This window comes from Ochotona princeps, chromosome 30 (assembly GCF_030435755.1).
Source record: "Ochotona princeps isolate mOchPri1 chromosome 30, mOchPri1.hap1, whole genome shotgun sequence".
In the NCBI taxonomy this organism is placed as follows: domain Eukaryota; kingdom Metazoa; phylum Chordata; class Mammalia; order Lagomorpha; family Ochotonidae; genus Ochotona; species Ochotona princeps.
Window position 1 is genome coordinate 20,537,239 of NC_080861.1, and position 22,975 is coordinate 20,560,213.

General features: G+C 43.8%; 2 protein-coding genes across 3 annotated transcripts in view; both read right to left on the reverse strand.

Moving 5' to 3' along the window:
- SLC22A14 (solute carrier family 22 member 14) overlaps nt 1-22,975 on the reverse strand; it is a 980,905-nt gene that overhangs the window by 261,974 nt on the left and 695,956 nt on the right. The gene's annotated exons all lie outside the window — the stretch shown is intronic.
- Nucleotides 1-22,975, reverse strand: part of TMEM108 (transmembrane protein 108) — a 295,366-nt gene that overhangs the window by 15,369 nt on the left and 257,022 nt on the right. The window lies entirely within an intron of this gene.

Genomic DNA, 22,975 nt, shown 5'->3' on the forward strand with positions numbered 1-22,975 from the left:
AGAATGAAGAACAGCTGAAGTAGGGACTCCGTGCTGTGATTTGCAGGTGTGTGGTAGAGAGACGTAGGAGTACCGGCAGACTTTTTAGCAAGCAAAAAAAGGGAGAAGACTCCTGGTGTACTTCCGACATAAGGCCCAGGACTTTGGTGCAGTGTGTAGTGTGTCCCTGGAGTACAGGCTAGAATGGCTGCTTTTGTTATGACTCGCTCCTTTCCCTGGGGAGCTCACCTGTCTGAACTCTGGCGATGCCTAATCTTTTGGAATACGAGGAGCCCTTCTGAGTGCTGGAAGCAGAAAATCTGGAATTTTCATGACAGTCAATGTGTAGACTTTACAGAGAAAATGCTTAAAGACAAAAATCTGTTCATGAAGAGATATTTCTAAGTATTTATCACCCTCATCCTGCCCTTCTTTGCCACTGGGTGCTGGAGGCAGAGGAACTTTGGATTGACCAGAGGCTGTGGTGCACTCCCAGCATCCCCAGGACCCTGGGGCAGGTCAATGATTTGCACTAAACAACCTCTTGATCTAGACCATACACCAGTGGTTTACTCTACACCCTAAAACAAGGCTCATTTTAATCCTCACAACACCTTGGATAGGACTAAACCAAGATATTGGCTCAGTAAGAGTGCTGTTAAGGACTGAATTGTGTCCACCCTCTGCAAAATTCCTATGTTAGAGCTCCCCTGGGTAAGGCTGCTCCTTGATGCTTGGAGTTCTCTTGTACATCCCTGTATGGCTGAATTTTAGAGTATCTTGGGCCCAGGAGCTGTTAGGTTGGACTTGTTCCTAGTTAGGTTTGAGGGTCAAGGACTCCTGGAGTGGAATACCAAATGTATCCCATATAGTTAGAGACCAGAGGCTGAGGAAAGCAGTGTCAAGGTTGGTACAAAGCTTTAGTGGATACCTTCCTTGACAGAGTGGCCACCCTGGTCTCCAGTGGAACTTGTGTGGGATCAAGCTAAGAAAGAAAAGCTGCCCCTGCCCCAACTTGCTGTCTCGGTCAGAGCAGGGATAAAAGATGCTCCCAACGAAGAAGCCTATGATTGGAGTCCTTGCTCAAGACTGACACTGTAAGTTGTTCCTGCTATTTTATTTTCATTGCTAGCATCCCCTGAAGCCATTTTCTTCTTAAGGAGAACTTTAAAATCGCCTTTCAGCCTCTTCTTTCCTTTGGAGTAAACCTTGACACATTAAATGAGTACTACCAAGGGTGTCCACCCCGAATATGACGTTTAGATTTTTTCAGTGAGAGTTGCCCTGGCATTCATCTAATCCAATCCCTTCATTTCAAACCTGAGGCAACAGAAGAAGGAGCGTTGAGTGTCCAAGAACGCACAGCCTTGACCACAGTCGTTATTTCAAAGCAATTTCTTTTCTATCATAAAAATCACTATAATGCAGCATGGCCCAAACACCTTCTCTGTCACCTTCAATGTGAAAATCAAACAAGTTTACCTCTCCTCTCTGGCATGAAAGGTTAACAAGGATATGTGATGCATCCTGTCATAACAAAAGTGCAAGGCCTTCAATCCAGGCCACCCCCAACACGCAAATTTTCATCCAGGCGCTTTTGTGCTGGCCTGTATATTCCTCTCCCCACAATTGTATCCACACAATATTGCATCTTTGCATATCATTTGCACAGATTTACATAATGGACTCTGGCAACTCTAATTCTAAATATGTAAAACCAAGGCCTAACTTGATGTGTTCAAAGCAGGTAAGCAAGTTTTAGAATTTGACCGAATCAGGATGGGGGTGGGTTAGGGTTAGCACATTTCTGGGTGCCTGCCGTCACCATAGCCTCCTACAGGGAATTCCAATTTACACATGGTCTCAGGACCTCAAGGAAGGAAAGACACTCCCCCCACAAGTGTGTTTACTTGGCTGCCCATGGTCCATCCAGAGCATGACATTTGCATCTGGCAAAAGCAAGGCAAGAACTTGGTGAAGAAACAAATGGCTAACACTGTATATGCCTTGTACTTACTGCACACGACATGCCACTTGAAGGGTTACACCTGAGCTGGCTCTCACGATATTAGCTCTCCTAGCCAGGGATACAAGGAATGCAGCCTCTGGTCACAGAGCTGGGAGTGGTAAACTGGGTTTCAACTCTGACACTCTGGCTCCAGGGTCCACACTCTCACCCACTTGGACCCCCCCCCCCCCTTTGCTTTGCCTACCTCCCAAGGACACACTTCACATCGAAAAACAATGACCCACAATCTTTTGGAATTGATTTTTTACGCGGCTGTCTCATTTGCTTTCTTCTATCTGTATTCTAGGGCTGTATGTAATACATTAGCTAAAAATAACAATTTTAACAATGAAGTTTATTTTACATGTAGAGGGGAACACAATAAAAGGACTGGAAACTCCTGCTTTAATTATTTTTTTCCAAATCATGGCATCTTTTGCATACCATTACACACAGTAAATATTCTAAGACTGCATATGTTCTAAGATTGCATATGTATTTTTGTTGCACAGCTAATTCATACAAAATCTCATGTTCCTTATTAATCTTAAACACCTTACAAAAGACTTTCCCCACTTTAAACTAGGTTTCCATGGCAAGAAAATCTTCACAAAAGAGAACCCTAGCAGCCTAGAAGTCTTCCTTGTTACCCTAACACCACGCGTAACAGCATGTTGGGCATGGTGGTTTTAAATTGGATCAACCAGTTCTCTACCAAGAGGCAGAGTCCATTTCTCATTCCCTGAGCCAAGATGTGCCTTTGTAACTCTTGATGACCAGAAGGCATAAGGGACATCACGTATATTCTAAGACCAAGGTAGAAAAGGTCACACAACAACTTCTAACTCTACCCAAGCCTGTAACATGTGACAGGGTCACCCAATGGGTCCCCATTATCCCAGCCTCAGCCAAGCCAGACACAACTAAAGAAGTAAAAGATGACTCAGATCTCTGCAACTGAACAACAGAAACCCAAGTAAAAGCGATCTAGTTGAGCCCAGTCAACCCTAGATGCATGAGCTGTTCTTGGTGATTTTTTTCTTTTCTTTTCTGGCTTTTTTTTTTTTTTTTTAGGCCTCAACAGATAACAGGAATACATTAGCACAACGGTTTGAAATACAGCCTAGTTTATGTGCTGACAACTTGTGCTCCAAAGTGGTGGAGTTGAGAGGTGGGGCCATATGAAACCAAGCCCCTACATAATGATTTGAATGTAGATGCTACATACCATCAGGTCCTAGGCTTTCAGCCTCCCTCCTTTAGCTTGAAGCTTCCTTGTCCAGCATTTATGACTGCAAAATAACTCCTTACTAGAATTATGTCATTGAATTGAGATCCCTGATCACCAGATTTAGGTTAATAATTTCCCCTATGACAACATCTTGATGCTTGGTATTCCTTTCGGGAACATGAGTCTTTTATTAAAGGTAGCTATCACTAGCATGAAGCTTCTAGACTAAGGGACTCCCTTTTGCCATCATCAACATTTCCAAAAGGGCATGATATTGCTGATCAATCAAAGAACCCGGAGCACTCCAGACTAACCAGGATCACGGGCATGAGCTAAACACACATCTCTTGTCCCCAGCTTCAAATTGTAGGAACCTTAGCTCTTAACCCCTCAGAGAGCCCAGGGAATTAAGTGATAGCTGCCTAGTTTCTTGTGCTGTGCTTTGAAATAAATATTTGCTTTCTTCTGCCACTTTATCTCAGTGATTGGCTTGTTGAGCATCAGGTAAGCAGACCCGGTTTGGAATTCTAATAGCACCTCCTTCAACCAGTTTTAAAGGTGTTCTATATCATCAATTAGAGTATATGCCATTACCACGGGAGTGGGTTCATGATTTCAGAACTGGAGTTCCTTTTAAAAGGACAAGCTTTCCCCCTCTTTGCTGCCTTCTCTCTCCTTCTCTGTCACATCCTTGTTCCATGGGATGATATAGTACAAAGTCCCTCACCACATTCCAGTCACTTGATCTTGTAATTCCCAGTCCCTGGAACTGTAAGGAAATAATTTTCAGTTCTTTATAAATTACAAATCACCTGGGTTACAATATTTTGTTATAGCAATACTAAAAGACTAAGACAATCGGGAATTCAGCTCTATACTTGGTTTTAACAATGGATGACAACCTACAGCACACCCAAGTCTGCTTTATGCGATCTCTTCTCCACACACAACCTAGCCTGGATGTGGGATTTTCTAGTTCCAAAGATATCATCTTGTTATCTAACTCCACTTCACAGATGAAAAGGCCAAGGTCCAAGGAAGTGAAATGACTTACTGTGGCCTTAAAAGCTACACATGGTTAGGTTTGGGGAGAGACTCAGGACAACTCAGTGCCTGGTCAATGCCACTAATATTCTAGACATAGTGGTTTTTAAATATTCACTATGGTTTGACTAGTTGGTGCAGTCTTTCCTTTGAACTTCAATAATTTCATGTATTTGAAGATCAAATAGAAACTCACAATTCATTGGAGCATGGCTTCTCTTATTCAGAAATAAATATGCATCACTGCATTTGACCTTGAGTTTGTGTGTGTGTGTGTGTGTGTGTGTGTGTGAAACCAAGGAATTTTCATGCAAATTTTTGCTATTCCCTTCTCTATACTAAGTCACATTACAAATATTCCTTGTTCTGTTAGAAATATGCCTTTGATGACAGGGCTCAATACTAAATGGGATACCATTATGTTATGGGTTCCAGAGAGTTCAGAAGCCCATGCCTCCGTTGGGAATTGTTTCCTGGAAGATGAAGACTGGAACTCAAGCAATAAAGTTATGGGAGACAGAGCCTGTGTACTTAATACACCCATGGCCTTTGTCCAACACAAATGCACCTTCAACTGTGGGTCTGGGAAGCTGACAGTTCACAGCTTCATAGCTAAAACACATACATGCACACGTTAGCATACAAAACAAGGGATGCTTCAAAAAGCCCATGGAAAAAGTACATTATCTTTTAATTCTTTTCTTTTAGAAACGCCCTCATCTATGGATGTGCAAGCATCCCCTTACACCTCCACACACATAGCTGTTCCTGGGAACAAGAAACAGGAAGGACTGACCAATATGCACCCCAAATCCCTTCTCAACCTCTATGATGACATAGAATTCAAACATTTTTAATAGTAAAAAGTCATGGCTCTACCAGGATTTAAACGGAAGTTTCTGATTCTGACTGTCAAAGAGATCTTGGAGCTTGAGGAATTTTTTATTCTGCAAAATGGTCTGTATGTGCAGAGGAATGCTTGATGAAGAGTAACAGGAACGATTATGATGAACATAAGAAAAACCCCAATCTTTTCCCGCAAATGCAGTAACACCGAGGCAACTATTCTGCCCTTTATCTTCAGCTTCCGTTTTTCTGTCCTTTGAGTCAGCCTGAGATTTTTTTTTTTTTTTCCACTTGTAGCTCGTTTTGGAAGTCTTCTCCAGACTTGAAGACTTTGTTGGGAATCTTTTTTGGGTGCCTGCAACCTTGGCACTTGTCTCTTTTCCAGCTTGTATATCCTTGCTGGGGATATACAATGACCAGAGTACAACAGGCTGCCAGGGCCAGAACTGTGTCTGGTTCAATGTTATGTCCCCCCACATCTGGTACAGTACCTATGTTACAACAAATATTAACTGAAAAATAGGAAACCCACTAGCCAGTGATGGAAGCTTACATTTTTCCAGAAATGACCAACAAAAGAACATTGTTTTTTTTTTTTTTTTTAAGATTTATTCATTTTATTACAGCCAGATATACACAGAGGAGGAGAGACAGAGAGGAAGATCTTCCATCCGATGATTCACTCCCCAAGTGAGCCACAACGGGCCGATACGCGCCGATCCGAAGCCGGGAACCTGGAACCTCTTCCGGGTCTCCCACGCTGGTGCAGGGTCCCAATGCATTGGGTCGTCCTCAACTGCTTTCCCAGGCCACAAGCAGGGAGGTGGATGGGAAGTGAATAAGCCAGGACACGAATCCAGTGCCCATATGGGATCCCAGTGGATGCAAGGTGAGGATTTAGTCACTAGGCTATTGCACTGGATCCAGCAAAGAACATCTTAACACATTTACTCTTTCCACATGTAACTGGCATGCCTGTAGTGAAAAGGCAAATTTGTGATTATAGCTAGATATTAATTCTGACTCCTGAGGCAGGTCATAAAATGTGGCACAGCTTCTTCCTTTGTCTCTTGGAAGTCGGCTGCCATGCTATAAGGCAACCTGAGGGATCCAGGAAGGGCCCGTTTGGGAAAGAAATGGGACTCCTGGGTTTAGCTCACTTGTAGGGACCAGCCAGAGCAACTTGCCAGCCCTGGGTAGGAATTGAAGGTGTGTCTTTCAGCCTCCGTTGGGCTACCCAGGCTGTCTGCAGGGGGAGACAAATGTCCCCCTGGTACAGGACAAACTCATGAGTTGAAGTCAGTGACTGTTATTAGCTTAAGCATCTGAACTTGGAGGTGGTTTGTGACGCAGCAAAACAACCCTGATGTAGAGGTGACCAGAGTGCTTTCTGCAACCATTCTGATCTAAACAACAGGGCGTTTCTAATGCAGGAACTCAGCAGGCTGATTTTGACTTGGGTTTCCTCAATGTTCTTTCATACCCATATGCAAGGGAAGGGAAATATCTCAACCCTGGGATCTTTCTGCAGCATCTAGGTTTCCCTGGTTTGCAGTTAAAGCTTACCCAGGAGGATGACGGAGCGGATACTTACTAGAAATGCCATGAAGGCTCCTGACACACATGCCTTTAGTGACTGGGGCATGAGACAGAGCTGGCAGCTGGCGTACGGTGCCTGCAGGGTGAGGACATGGTCATTTCCTGCAAGGAGCTGCCATTCCTAAGTGAAGAAAAGCCAGCTGGGACAAGCACAAATTCACACACTATAGGTGTTCTCTCTGTTTTTAAAAGACATTTCCCAAACAGGCATGAGAGTCAGAATTAAGTGGTTGAAAAGATCAAATTGGTCTCTAATAAAAAAATAATAAGACCGTTAATATTCAGGGAACATCTCTGACATCACAGAACACAAAAGTACCAGGTTCAGACTGTCTCGTTACCTTTCAAACCAAAACTAGGAGGCTCATAAAAATGTTTCAGAGGATGAGGCACGGGTGAAGACAGGATAAGGGCAACTATGATGCAATTTAAATTAGGTAGGAGGACGCAGTTCAGGTGACCTTCTATGCTATATTTCAAATTAGGTAAATGACTTCAAATGATCTCATGACAAGGAAATGGCAACATGGATGCTAATTAGACTGATCCGATAATTCCACAATGTATGCATGTATTGAAAAACTGCATTGTAACCTACAAATAAAACTATTACAAACTAAAATGAAAACTTAGAAGTTCCCCCATGCTTGTACATTTGCTATGAAAATGGCAGTACTGGGCCCGGTGGCGTGGCCTAGCGGCTAAAGTCCTCGCCTTGAATGCCCTGGTATCCCATATGGGTGCCGGTTCTAATCCCGGCAGCTCCACTTCCCATCCAGCTCCCTGCTTGTGGCCTGGGAAAGCAGTTGAGGACGGCCCAAAGCTTTGGGACACTGCACCCTCGTGGGAGACCCCGAAGAGGTTCCAGGTTCCCGGCATCGGATCGGCGCGCACCGGCCCGTTGCGGCTCACTTGGGGAGTGAATCATCGGACGGAAGATCTTCCTCTCTGTCTCTCCTCCTCTGTGTATATCTGGCTGTAATAAAATGAATAAATCTTTAGAAAAAATGGCAGTACTACATCTGCAGAGAAAAACCTCTGATGTGTTGTCTTCAAAACTGCCATAATTGTTAAAAAACAGAGTCAAGGTTGAGAAACACATGTGGAGAAGCCCAAGACATAACTAATCCTGGCATATGACGCTAGGTGGGATCCTGAAACAGAAAGGCAAACAAGCACAAAGAAAATCCGAATAAATTAGAGGCTTTAGTTCATAAAAAAAATGTATCAATATTAATTATGACTAGCGTACAGTAACAAAATATGATATTCAAAATGGCAGTGTGATGAAAACTCTGTGTATTTTTTCTGTGTAGCATGGAAAAAAACCCATTAAAAAAAAAAAACCCAGCTACATGGGATGGTCCCAGGGTCAAAGAGCAGCGACAATGTGAAGGCCATCCCATCTCGGTCGTACAAGGGACCGTAACTGAAGGAGGTATGTAAACTGCTTTCCCAGCAACCTGTTATGTGGGTGGGGGCTCACAGAGTGAGTAGGTGGCTAAGAGGTGACACTCTTCTACACTAATACCAGCTGTTGGCTCTTCAGATCCTAATCTAATGTTATATACTGATGTATTTTTGGAGCCTACTTAATGAGTGGGAGTTCCATAACTTCTGCTCTCTCCATATATTCCCCTCTTCTCGCCTTATACTGTTTTCATTCAAGGTCAACACGTGGAGTTTAGAGAAGAAACAATTCCCTTGAGTTCCCTTGCCTGAATATACAGCGTTTTAACTTACTGTCAGTTCAAATGAGCAATCACGGCACATGATACCCATGTAATAGAAATAGTGACATTTTAGACCAAGGAATACGCTGAGTGAAAAATAAAAGCTTTCTCATCATTACCATGGACTAGCTTGGCCTGTGGTCTAAACATGGATCCATATAAGATGTTATACTTGAGGATAGACACATCCTAATTCAAAAGTGTTATACCAATAAGGTGTTATACTTGAGGATAGATACATCCTAATTCAAAATTTGGCCCACACAGTTTCACTGCTTGAGAATGGTGTACACACTGCCAAAACCTAAAGTGACTATCACCTTTTCTTGCCCAAATCATGGTCCTCAGCTCCCCAGACAGAAATTTTTGCAGGCCAGAGCCCCCATGCCATTCTGTTTCAGTTCACTCTGTGGCTCTTCATAGAAGATCTGATGGGGTCAGGTGATTTCCTAGTTGTGGGATGACAGGAAAATTAATTGAGCTTCGTTGTCTTTAGCTGTACAGTAGGGCTAAACAGTGCTGGACTGCAGGTGTTCTGAGTTCAAAATGCATGGACAGCCTCACACAGAGCTGAGTACTCAACAGGTGGTCAACATTCAGGTGCTAAACTAAAATTGTGGCCCACCCTCTTGGAGCTGAGATTCCTGAACTGAACTATCTGGAGTCCCACCATGTAGCTGTAATAGGAACAAAGCTGATATAACTTAGCTATTACTTTAGATGTACCCAAAAGTCCCTGAGATAGAGGCTTGTTCCTCCAATTCTTTCATTGTTTAATGGAATAAAGACAGACATGGAATACAGCTGTGCAATATGGAAGTGGGCCCTTGGGAAGCTATTATATTGGACTAGTTTGTTGCATGGGATCTCAAGATCCAATCATGGCAGCTTCATAAATAGACACAGAGAAGAGCACACCATGTCTGCTGGCTGGCTAACATCTGACTCTAAATTTGCATGCACTTTGCTGTCTTCTGGTTGAAAAGATGCCAGACTAATTGGGCTGCTCAGTTTGGACTGTAAACCTACACAGCTAACCCAAAATAAACTTCCTTCTTTTTTTTTTTATATATATTTTTTCACTTTTTTTTATTAATTCATTAATTACATTGTATTATGTGACATAGTTTCATAGGTACTTGGATTCTCCCCACCCCTCCCCAAACCCTCCCACCATGGTGGATTCCTCCACCTTGTTGTATAACCATAGTTCAAGTTCAGTTGAGAATCCCCCATTGCAAGCATATACCAAACATAGAGTCCAGCATCTTATTGTCAAGTCAAGTTCATCAGCTTCTTAGGTATATCCTCTCTGGTCTGAAGACAGAGCCAGCAGAGTATCATCCCAGTCAATCAAAAGCTCGAACATACCATCAGCGAAAATTTCCATCACCATGGAATTAACTGACATAGTAACGCGTAACCAATATGTTAAGAGTAAATGTAGCTTTACTCCATATTTGGTATAGTGACAGAAAGCTAATGAAACAATGCTATAAACATCAGAGAATAATTAAATAATTCCATCTACTTGGTTTGCATATTGAATGCTTATAATAAAATCACAGATGTTTATTTCTTTGAAGAGAATATCAACAGAAGAAAGTAAGGAATAATGCCGATCCTATGATGTGCTAGTTGGATGATGATGGATGTCTTTATCTTGTTTTCATTTTGCTTGCTTTGGAGATGACAGTTGACAGATTTAAATGAACACACAGGGCACAAGGCAGAACGAGGCAGGGGAGGTGCAGCTGACCTCCAATTCTGAAGGTTGGCTCCCTAGGTTCCTATCCCATGCTCCCACTGTGTTAAGCTCCATTCCTTATTTCCTAAACAAACTGACTTGTTTTTCTTTCTGGAAGGTGATGATGGAATATCTGCTGAGATTGAGATTACTCAGAGACCAGTCCCTGCCTTCTAGTTCAAGTTATGATGCTAAAGAGTTTGGAGGAAAATCGTAGGAAGACGTACAGATAGGAGGCCGTTCTGCCAGGACCCAACTGGAGAGGCCTGACATGTGTACTGAGGTTTAGGGACCTGCTCTGAGCACATCAGCAATCCCTACCTTAAATTTTGAAGGACCATAAATCTATCTTGAAGAATAAAAATAAAATTAGAGGAATCAGTTTCAGATATCAAGACATAATACAGGGCAGTGGTCATCAAAACAGTCTGATACTGGTATGGAAACAGGAGACCAATAGAATGGAATAGAAACCCCATAAATGAGCCCACACATGTACATCCAACTAATCCTCAACAAGAGATCTGAAAATAATTCAGAGAAAAATGTTGGTCTCTTTAACATATGCTGATGGGACAATGGGATGCTGCTTGCGAAAGTAAGAAACAGGAACCCTGCCTTTCACTTTGTGGATGGGATCGGGAGGGGGTGACCTTGGAGTCTAGGGGGCAAAACTTCCATCAGTCAACTGCTGGCAGGCCTGAGGCTGGGTCTGACTCCCATGCTCAGAGCCCTGATTCCAGCCACCAAGAACATGCGGTGAACTGTCCCAGGGCGGCCAGTGCTCCACCTGATGGCTGCCTGGTGCCAAGATCTGGGGTTTTGGGGCTATGAATCGCTGGCTTGGTACCTCCATGTTGAGTCCACTGTTCTGGGTTGCATATCAATCCTGAAGACTCCCAACGAAAGAGTAACTTTCCCTCTGAAGGTAAGCGAGGGCACTGAGACCTGGTAGTTTGGAGGAGAGGGACCAGATGATCTTTATGGCTCAGACTGATATACCTGCCTGCTTTAAGTCCTGTGTAGAACTTGTTATCATCAAACAATACTGAGCACCTTACACCAGTCCATGCAAAAGCCAAGGCTGGGGGCTTGTCTAGCAGGACCAGATCCTAGTACCTGACAGAATGATGGATCAGGAGATGGGTCACATTAGGCAGGACCAAGACATTAACCAGCACATGAGAGAACCATTTCTGGGGGTAGATTTCTGGGGGTAGATTCTGTGGGGGATGTGTGGGCAAAACCCTGTGGAAATACTAGTCCCACTGATTAGCTCAAGATTTGGAGTGGTGATGGACTAAGCTAGGTGTGACCAAGGAGCCTGCTATCAATCACGGGTAAAGGAACCAATAACAGTCTGGACAGGTCAAGGTAGCAGCACCCGAATGTGCATCCTAAATAGGGGTGTGGGGTGGGCAGGGCTGCAACGTTCACCAACTCATACAAGGCCAAATGGAAGGCCAGACTATGCCTGACACTGGCCTAAAACCTACTGACATGAGTGAGATCCAAGTCTGGCAGTGGGCTGAGTGGAGGAACTTGGGAAACTCCCCTGGTGGGTCATATCTCCCACTGGTGAACACATGGTCCAGGCTTGGGGGTTGGACAAGCTGGGAAAAGTAACTCAATGGCTGGCTAATGTGTGTGTTGGTAATGGAACAGGGTAGACCAGGTAGGGCCTAGCAAACCTTAGTCACAAGCAAAAATAGAAATCAGGATGGAGCGCAGGTCATGCTGAGCTAGGCTCTCACATCTACTGGTCTGCAGGAGCCAGGGACACTAGGCCACAGCATCAAAGGCAAACTCCAAGACAGGTGAGGGGCTATGCCAAGCTGAGTCAGAGCAACCACTGGCATGCACGTGATCTATGGCTTGGAACAGGCCTGGTTGGGGAGCTAAGGGGACACCCTAGCTGGGTTGGGGTTCCCCGAGAAGCACAGGGGCTGGAGTGGGGGCTGCGTTCTGGCCTGGATATGGTTGCAGTCTCCCTTGGCACAAGTGTGGACTGGGAGCACCAAGCCGGGCTAGACTCCAACACCATCTGGTGCTCTGGAGGACCAGGGTAGATGTAGGAGGGACTAGGCTAGGTCTCTGCCCCTACTGAGCCATGTGTGAACTATGTCTGGGTATGGACAAGCCTTGGCTGGGCTGAAACATCCAACAGTAAGCACCAGAATGGGTTGAAGGCCACTATTCCTGCTAGGACTGGAGGTGGACTGAGTAGGGCTGGCTCATGGACCCACCGATATGCATGAACTCTGGCAATGGGAGAGGTTCTGATGGAGGAGCCTGGGCAACTCCTTTGGCATGACATAGTCCCTGCAGGTAAGCACAAGAACCATGATAGGGAGCAGCCCAGACCAGGCCAGGGAAAGGTGCCTACTGGCATATGTTTGTCACAGGTTAGGGGCAGATCAGGTTGAAACAGTTCATATCAGCCACTGATAAAACCAAGCACTAGAACAGTGTGGGTCAGGCCAGGTATGGTCACAACACGTGCCAGTGCGCATTACAGATGCAATAGAGTACACGCTGGGCTGGGCTAGACTGTAACCCCCACCAGCAGTAATTGGGGGTGGGCCAGGTCAGGCTAGGCTATAGCACCCACTAGCAAACGCCAAGGTTAGGTGGGCCATGCCAGACTGGGCCACAGGGCTAGTAGGAACCAGGGAAGGAGGAGGCAAAGCTGGTAGAGGGAATGTGGAGGGCTTCCCTGCTGGACAGCCACTCACACTGGAGAGCATGAGTTGGGATGGGGGCAGACCAGACCGGGCACGGCTACAACACCTGTGGGCCTCATGCGAGCCAGATCAGGGAAGAGCCAGGATTGGTTGACTGACCCTACTGGTGCAAACATAAAGCAGAATGAGTGAGGATTGGATGGCCTTTGCTGCAACATCAGTAGATGCTGGCTCCGGTGGCTAATCTGTCAAGTTAAACTACAGAACCATCCAGAATGTGCATGACGTAGGAGTGGGATAGGCCTGGGAGGGAAATAGTGGGCAGCTCCCTCTTGGGTTATCACTCCCACTAGAGAGTATGAAAACCAGGACTGGGGCATGGGTGGCTAGACAGAACAGCACGCGCCAGTATGTGTATGGGCGAGAGAGGAACTGGTTGGGTTGAACTAGGCTTCAATGCCCAATGATATGTATGAGAGCTGAATGGGATGTGGGACAGACTGGACCAGTCTGCTGTACAGACTGGCAACCACGGGAACCAGGGCAGGGAGTGGGCCTGGTGGGGGTTATTATGAGTTGCTCCGACTAGGCTGCAGCTCCCACTGGTTTATGTGAGAGCCAAGTGAGTGCTAGGTAAAATCAGGCTGGACTGCAACACCCATTGGTTCCAGTGGAAGACAGGGCTGGAAACAGAATCGACCAAGCAAGTGCAACCACCAGCTGATTGGGGCAATGGACTCTGCCAGGCCCTGTACTTGCAAGTACACACAATAATCTGGTTTGGGATCACCTGAGAAAAAGTTTCTTCAGTGATCTCCCCAATCAAACTGCCAGACTTAGAACGCTAACCATGAAGAGAAGTGCAGGTTCCATGGTCTGCAATGGAGTGCAAGTGTCAGAGCCGAGCCTCCTAAGAGGCTCAGACAGAGCAGTGGAGAGCATAACCAGCTGCACATGGAGGATATGGCAGTCTATTGGAACCTGCACAGGATACCTGGCACCACAACAGAGGACAGAACAAATCGATCAACTACCCCAGCCATGTGTGGCAGTGAAAAACTGGGCAAACTGAAACTCTAAGGTGGACTATGTCAATCAGCGGATTTTCTGCAGCGACTTCATTGTGCTTGGAATGGCGAGATTGGCGGCAATTCAGAACTGTTGAACTATCAAAATCACTTGAGCAAGAAGACCTTTGGAGCATGCCCCACATCAGGGACCAGAGATTGGTGGGAGGCTGGGTGGGGCTCCTCCCTTTGTCTCCCCCTTTACTTCAGATACAGAAAAAATGTGGAAACAATAGTCTTACCCACTTTCCTGTAGCCCATGACCCTTTGTGCCCTAATTAACTGTGTAAAGATTGTAAAATAAAAAAAGCTCTACATTAATAAGGAACTAAATTGGTACCCAGAAACCGTTAAACTATTGGAGGAAACATAGGAGGCACATAGGAAGCACTCTACAACATACAGGTCGAGCTAAAGAATTCTTAGAAAAGTTACCAAAAGCACAGGCTGTCAAAGCCAAAATAAACAAATGAGACTACATCATACTAAGAAGCTTCTGTCAGCAAAGGAAATGATCAATAAAGTGAAGAGGCAATCAACAGAATGGGAGAAAACCTTTTTACATGACACAGCAGATAGGGGACTAATATCCAAGATTTATAAAGAGCTTCAGGGGCCCAGTGCGATAACATGGTGGTTAAAGTTCTCGCCTTGAATGTGCCAGAATCCCACGTAGTCACCGCTTTCAATCCTGGTGGTCGAAAGCCTTGGGACCCTGCAGCTGCGTGGGAAACCAGAAAGAAGTTCCAGGCTCCTGGCTTCGGATTGGCTCAGTTCCAGCCATTGCGGCTGTTTAGGGTGTGAACCATCGGACGGAAGATCTTCCTCTCTGTCTCTCCTCCTCTCTGTATATCTGCCTTTCCAATAAAGATAAATAAATCTTTTTAAAAAGAGAGCTTCAGAAACTCAACCAGAGCAAAACAAACAACCCTGTGAAAAAATGTCTCAGGGCAATGAGCAGGCATTTTTAAAAAGAACAAATTCAAATGGCTAGTAGACATAGGAAAAAATGTTCAGGCTCCCTAACTATCAGGGAAATGCAAATAAAACCCACACTGAGCTTCCGCCAAATTCCAGTGAGTTTGGCATACATTCAGAAATCTGCTAAATGCACCTGCTGGTAAGGATGTGGGGTAAAAGGTTCCCTGCTCCACTGTTGGAAGAATAGACTAACATAGCAACTAAGGAAGTCAGTTTGGAGAGTGCTAAGATAACTGAAAATAGACCTACCATATGAGCCAGGTATATTTCCAAATGAAATGAAATATTTCCAAATGAAATGAAATCTTCACACAAGAGAGCAAGCTGGAGTCCTTTATTTATAGCAGCACAATGTACAATTACAAAGATATACAAACACCAAAGACTACATCCCAGCTGCCAAGGAGACCACGGGGAATTGGAGTGCCTTCGGAGGCCGAGAACTCTGAGGTCACCCACCCCCATCTGGATCTACCACATGGGGATGGAAGAAGTCCAAAACCTTCCTTATAGGATCCAAGGACATTGGAACTACAGCCGGGGGGCCCTGAGCGGTCTGCAGAAACAGAAGAACAGTAAAGTTCCTTTGGGACTAGGGAAGGGAGCTTTCTCTGGTCCTTGCTTGGTTCCAACTTTGGGTCCACACCCTCTCTAGCAATGACCATCGGGATCGCTCCAGAAATCCTTCAAAACAAACAAACAAACAAACAAACAAACAAAAAATCTAGAATAGATAGACAGAGAACAACAAGGAAAGCTTAGAACCAGACAGGAAACGGTCAGTGTGGATTCACTTTTACCTTACTAGGTGGGACACAAAGATTAGTTACTCCTCACTAGGATACTGAAGATTTCTCTGCACACCCCCCCTAAAACTGTTCTGCACCTGAACTGTTGACATATGTCTTGTTATAAGCCAGTCTAGACTACCCGAAAAACAGCCAGGTTCAGCAACATTATGCTTCAATGCTATAAATCCTGAATACTAAAATGAAAATAGACATGAGGCAGCTGAATAATAATCTATAACCTTTTTAAGGTGTATAGAACCCAGTTGTATAAAAACTAAAATTGAAATGTCAATGAGGAAGGCACAGGATGTAGTTAAGAACTTGCAATTTTTTTCTTTTCTTTCTTCTTCTTTTAACATATTGGTTACTCAATACTATGTCAATCAATTCCATAACGTTATAAATTGTGGCTGATATGTTTGGGCTTTTAATTGACTGGAATGCTATTCTGCCGGCTCTACCTTCAGACCAGAGCTGGTCTCCCCAAGAAGCCATTGAACTTCTCTGGACAATAAGATGCTAGACTCTATGGTTGGTATATGTTTGCAATGAGAGTCTCAACTGAACTTGAACTGTGGTAATGCAACAAGGTGGAGGAATTCACCATGGGGACAAAGTTTGGGGAGGGGTGGGGGGAATCCCAGTGCCTATAAAACTGTGTCACATATGCAATGTAATTAATTAAAAAACAAGATATAGAAACAACCCAGATGCATGTCAATAGATGATCTGAAAAAGAAGCTATTGTATAGCTGCTTTGAATATTATTCAGCCATTAAAAAGAATGAAATGCTACCATGTGTAACAAAATGGTTCAAACTGGAGACCGCTATGCTCATTGAAGTCAGTCCCAAAAGGACAAATCATATATTTTTTTCTGATATAAGCCAATCTTCACACAAAACAAACGAATAGATATTTAGGTAAACAAGTATCTATATATACTCTAATGGATGAACTGTATAATGAAGACTTACGTGTTGGGAAGTGAACGTATGTTGCAGTATGAATCTCTACTCCTGAGTAAAAGGAGGACTCCCAATGAACCTGCTCAGTTGTCTTTTGCAATATGATACTAGATTTTCTATTTTGCTTTTACCTACAATGCCATGATACCTGTAAATAACAAAATGCTAAACTTGTAACTATTATTGAAGGACTATGTCGCTGAGATAATACAAGGGGAAAAGGTAGGCAGGGGATGTGGAAATAAAATGAGAAGGGGAAGGAGGAATCCCTTTACCTACAAGACTGTTTCACAGAAAATAGTAACAATAAAAATAATAAAAGATTTTAAAATATGTATCTTTATTGGAAAGGCACATAGAAAGAGATACAGAGAGAAAGATCTTCCATTGGCTGGTTCATTCCCCACGTGGTTGCAATGGTTGAAGTTGAGCCAATCTGAAGCCAGGAGCCAGGAACCCTCTCAGGGTCTCCCATGTGGGCACAGGGCCATCCTCGACTGCTTTCCCGGGGACAAGCAAGGAGCTGGATGGGAAGCAGAGAAGCCAGGACATGAACCAGCAACATATAGAGGATCCTAGTGCATGCAAGGTTGAGAACTTCAGCCACTAGGCTCTTATGCTGGGTCCAAAAAATAATAAAATGTTTTAAAATTATTTTGCATGCCCAGACGAGGAAACTACACAAATCCCCAGCCTGACTATGCTCCAGAATCACTTTCTGAAAAAGAGCACTAGGGTCACGAACACACTCTGAAGACTGTTCTCAACTCTCCTCAGAAAAAAAGCTTGCTGAGGACAGAGAAGAGGCAGTCTAACAGGGAGATGGTCTCTGAGAATTAGGGGTTGGCAGATCAGCTATATAGCCAGGCAAAGGCTGGCATCCAGTGTGATGTCTGCTCCAAAGCGCCGTGGCCACTTTGAGCTGTGAGTCTGCTCAGCGTTTTCCCTGGGTTCCCACCAGGCTGGTGGGAATGTCCCCGCTCGTTTTGTCGTCAAAGATCCACTGCCTGCTCCAATGTACCTGAAACAAAATGGCTCAGGCCACACAGCTGTGCATCGTTGTGAAATTACCCAACTTCCCATTTCAAGGCACAATGTCCAGACTACAAAGTATAGTTTACATTCTGAACATGAGGTGGATTTCACAACTGAATTTGGACACAGCCCTCCAAGCTGTGTATGCTTGCCAATCAAAGCTTTCCTCTCCCTCTTCCCTCCTCACTGACACTTCCACCCCATTACCAACAGTGAAGCCATCACTAATGCTAAATATGTTCAATGATCAAGGGAACATTTCCATTCTGTCCTTAAATCTTTAAAACAGATCCTGGGGCCCAGCGGCGTGGCCTGGTGGCTAAAGTCCTCGCCTTGAACGCGCCAGGATCCCATATGGGCGCTGGTTCTAATCCCGGCTGCTCCACTTCCCATCCAGCTCCCTGCTTGTGGCCTGGGAAAGCAGTTGAGGATGGCCCAAAGCTTTGGGACCCTGCACCTGCGTGGGAGACCCGGAAGATGTTCCTGGTTCCCGGCATCAGATCGGCGCGCACCGGCCGTTGCGGCTCACTTGGGGAGTGAATCATTGGATGGAAGATCTTCCTCTCTGTCTCTCCTCCTCTCTGCATATCTGGCTTTCCAATAATAATAAATCTTTAAAAAAAAAATCCTGAAAGCAAATGTGATCCTATCTTATACATGCGTGCCATCCCTGTGCCTTCATTACTGTTCTCTTTTTAGGTATAAATCCATGGCTTTGAACACTAGAATGATTTGATGTAGACCTGGATGTAGTGTAAATACAATAAAACCATCTTGTTACTGTCAAAGATACAAGAGCAGCTTACACAGGACAAGAACGGGGCAAAGGCAGATGGCCTGCAGTTTAGGATTGCACTGAGTAGATACCGTACTTTCAATATGGCTTGACCATATCGCCCACAAGTTCATCTGTTGCAAGTCCCAATGTGGTGGTGACGGGAAGTGAGTCTCTGCTTTTGATTACCCCTTGTGACAGGACGGTTACAGAAGAGCAGAGCGACCCTCCTGGCTTTCGGACTGCCCTTCTTGCTATGCAATCCTCTCAACATGCGCTCCTGCCCTAACGCTCCACCATAAGGTTCTTACAGGGGCCAAATTGAGGAGGATGCCTGAGCTTTAACTTTTAGCCTCCAATCCCCAAGATAAATAAAAACCTCTTTTGTTTAAAAAAAAAAAACAACACACAGCCTCAGATGTTTTGCTAGTAAGAGAAAATGCACTAATACAGGGGATTGTATGTGTGGCAACTTATGTTTAAAAAAGGTGGAGGGGCTCAGGAAGACTGGATCTACTTGCTACTATCCTACCACTTGTTTATTTCTTTCTTCACACACTCAACGGCCTGCAGATGCCTGTAACTTTGTGTTTCCCACATAAAGTAGGATGCTGACAACCACACAGGTGGCTGCTATTTCCTCATTCACTACCATGGCTAATAAAATGTATGCTGGTAAATTTTCAAAAGATGTTTATCCACAGGCAAGAAACACCTCTTAGCCCAGCAAGGTAGCCTTGTGGCTAAAGTCCTCGCCTTGCGTGCACTGGGATCCCATATGGGTGCTGGTTTTGACTCTCTGGCCTTGCTTCCCATCCAGCTCCCTGCTTGTGGCCTGGGAAAGCCACAAGCAGGGAGCTGGATGGGACTCTGCACTCACATGGGAGACCCAGAAGAAGCTTCAGGATCCTGGCTTCAGAATGGCTCAGCTCCAGCAATTGTGGCCATTTGGGCAGCGAATCATTGGACAGAAGATCTTGCTCTGTGTCTTTCCTCTTCTCTGTATATCTGACTTTCCGTATTAAAAAAAACACTTGTACATATAGCACACAGAATGGAATACACATGTGCTAAGTTTCCACAATGTTTGCAAATATTTTACAAATTGATTTAATACAAAAAGTTTTGTTAAGTTCAGAAAGCTTAAAAGATTTACTTAACGTTCTAAGTTCAAGGTGGAGCCAAAATACACACCTAAGTATTTTTCCGTTTTTCTCTTCTCACTCCAGTTTCATCCATAGATGCTGAGAGAATTCAGGGATGGTTTAACATTTGCAGATCAATCAATGTGATATACCACATCAACAAATTGAAAAATAAAAAAGCATCTGATCATCTCAGTAGGTGCAAAGAAAGCATTTGATGAAATCCGACAGCACGTGTTGCTAACGACCTTAAGCAAGATAAGCATGGAAGGATCATTCTTTTTTTTATTCATTTTATTATTATTATTATTATTTTATAGTACAGTTTCATATTCCCTTATCCCCTCCCCAGTTCCCTCCCCCACCGTTCCTCTATATCATTACTAACAAATAGTTCTTCATACTCAGTCATATGTCCATCATTGCAGGCGTGGACAATGGCAGAGAGTCCAGAATCCTATTGTCAAGAAATAGTAAACAGTTTCATTGTAAATCCATCTTTGTCTGGAAGCAGAAATGCATACCACACTACATCCTCACATCTGGATATGTTAGTCTCCATTTCACAGCTACTGTACATCCCCTTAAATGAAAAGTCATGTTTCAAAATCAACAATAGAAAGAAAAGAGGAAATTTACAATGCCATGAAGTTAAATGACATGTTACTAGATATGATAGTCTCGATTACACAACTACAGCACAATCAAAACAACACATGAAAAATCCCATGCCAGCATCATAATATATGAGGACTCTTTTCCACTAAGATCTGGAAGTAGACAAGGATGTCCACTTTCACCAATGCTATTCAGTATAGTATTAGAAGTCCTTGCCAGAGCTATTAGGCAAGAAAAACAAATTCAAGTAATTCAAATCAGAAATGAGGAATTGAAATTATGGCTGTCTGCAGATGATATGATTCTCTACATAGAAGAACCAAAAGACCCATCAAGTTTTAACAGATCTTCTCTCATCCAAGCACAAATATGATGGTGGGGGGCTGTTCACCTTGTTTCATTGAACATTTGACAAAATACCTATCCTAGTCTCACTTTTCTCTCTTACTCATTTAATTCATTCAATGCATTTACTGACTGAGATATGGGGACATATGAGGGACTCATTCCTTCCCACCCTCCAGGGAGAGCAGTAGGGCAGGGAGCCTTGGGGGCATATCCCTGCACCGAAGAGCAAACTGTAAGGTTCAACCCTGGAACAAGTTGCTTCTCTGTGCCTTAGTTTGTTCACATATAAAATGATAACCATCAGCATCTATCTTACATGACTATGAAGATTATATTTAGGCATTTGTAATATCAGCTGTGCCTGCACTATCCAATATGGCAGCTGTTATTCATAGTTAAATGCTGTAAGCATAAAACACCCAATTTTGCAAATTCAGCATACAAAATATTCCATTAATATTACGTGGTATTGGTTACATGATAAAATGGTGATATTTTGAAGAAATGAAGTGTACTATTAAATTAATTTTCCTTTCTATATGTGTGGCATATACAATTTAAAATTACATATATACTTCATATTATGTGTCTACTGGACAGTGCTACATTTTTGCTATGGAAATAATGAAAAGCATAATATAATCACTACACTGTCGGAAGAGTTTCCAAAAGTAGGGATCACCACAGCATCAGAATGGCCTGAGAATTCACTAAAAATACATATGCTGGGGTCCCCAGTATATACCAACTGAAATGGGAACTCCACAGAAAGAAGATAATCTGTTAGAAGAATAAATAGTCTTCAGGTGACTTTGTTCTGACCGAAGGACTCAATCAGCACTGTATGAATATGAATTACATTGAATGAATGTGATGACTGAAACTTAGCATTGCTTGTGCTTTATTTATTCAGCTGATTTATATGCATTATCCAACTAGCACTCCACTGTGACTATAATTATGAAATAGGTTGATTACTCTGAGGATGGAAAATGGTCTAAGTGTATAACCACACTCAGGCTGACATGAAATATTAGAAAAGTTATCAGTGCATTAGGAATTGTTATGCAGTTCCATTTTGAAAAACAGAACATTTTTAAGCCAAATACTGTGACTTTAATAAAACTAAACTTCATGATATTTTTACAGAGCTCAGGCTGCTCCAAGACAGCATCAGGCCCAGAAAATCTAAAGGGATGCCAAGAGAATACAGAGGAGTTGGTAGTCAGCTCCATAAAGCTGTGCTGTCCACTGCAATGATGATGTACAAGAAGTAGGCACAGAAAAGGCTCAAACATAGGCAAGTCTGACACAAAGATATCTGGGACAACAGCCTATCTTTATCCTTTCCAGCTTGGCTCCTAGAAGGATAGCTTTTTTTTTTTTTCTGTAAAAAAATGCCCTCTGGCCCTGCTGGGTCCCCTGGTCTCCATAACTTAACTTCTTTTTTTTTTTTTAATTATTTATTATTTTTAATTCATTAATTACATTGTATTATGTGACACAGTTTCATAGGTACTTGGGTTCTCCCCACCCCTCCCCAAACCCTCCCACCATGGTGGATTCCTCCACCTTGTTGCATAACCACAGCTCAAGTTCAGTTGAGATTCCCCCCATTGCATAACTTCTTAATCTAAAGCAAGCCAAGAACAATTGGAATCTAAACTATTTGCCTCCGGCAAATTTGCATTTGTAAAGCATCACATCAAAAAAGTTGTTATCAACAGCTCAGGAACAAGTCCCTTGATCAAAGGGCCAGTTCCAAACAGCTACTTCCTAGGAGTTTCTTCCTAATTTGAGTGCACAGGAGCACATGCATTGTGGTCTGGGTGAGATCCACTGTTGAGTCAAGGGATGGGGTAAATTCAGGCCACATTCCGTTCCCTGGGAAGTGCAGGGAAGAGGTGAGAAGGGGCTCCCAAAAATATTATCACTGTGGAGGAGGCTGCAGAGGTATAGCAAATTCCTCTTTACCCAGAAGCCTGTCTGCTTTCCTCTCTCCAGGTTTTATTTTTACTTAAGGCTGTGTAGTGATAGCCATATTTTCTCATAGGGACATCACCTTCATGCACTGGGAATTATTTGCAAAACTTTTGGGACAGCACAAGACTTTTGTTGCACCATTTTCTAGAAGTACTTCTGTGGTGCTCAGCCAAGTTGCCCAACCCCTCCGATCACTCCAAGACCCTCAAACTATCAAAGACAACATGTGCTTGACAGTGGTTATTCTGACTCAGCTTGGCATAGCCCCTCAGCCTTTGATGCTGTGGCCTAGTGTCCCTGGCTCCTGCAGACCAGTCATTGTGAGAGCCTAGCTCAGCATGACCTGTGCTCCATCCTGATTTCTGTTCTTCCTTGTGAGCTAAGGTTTGCTCG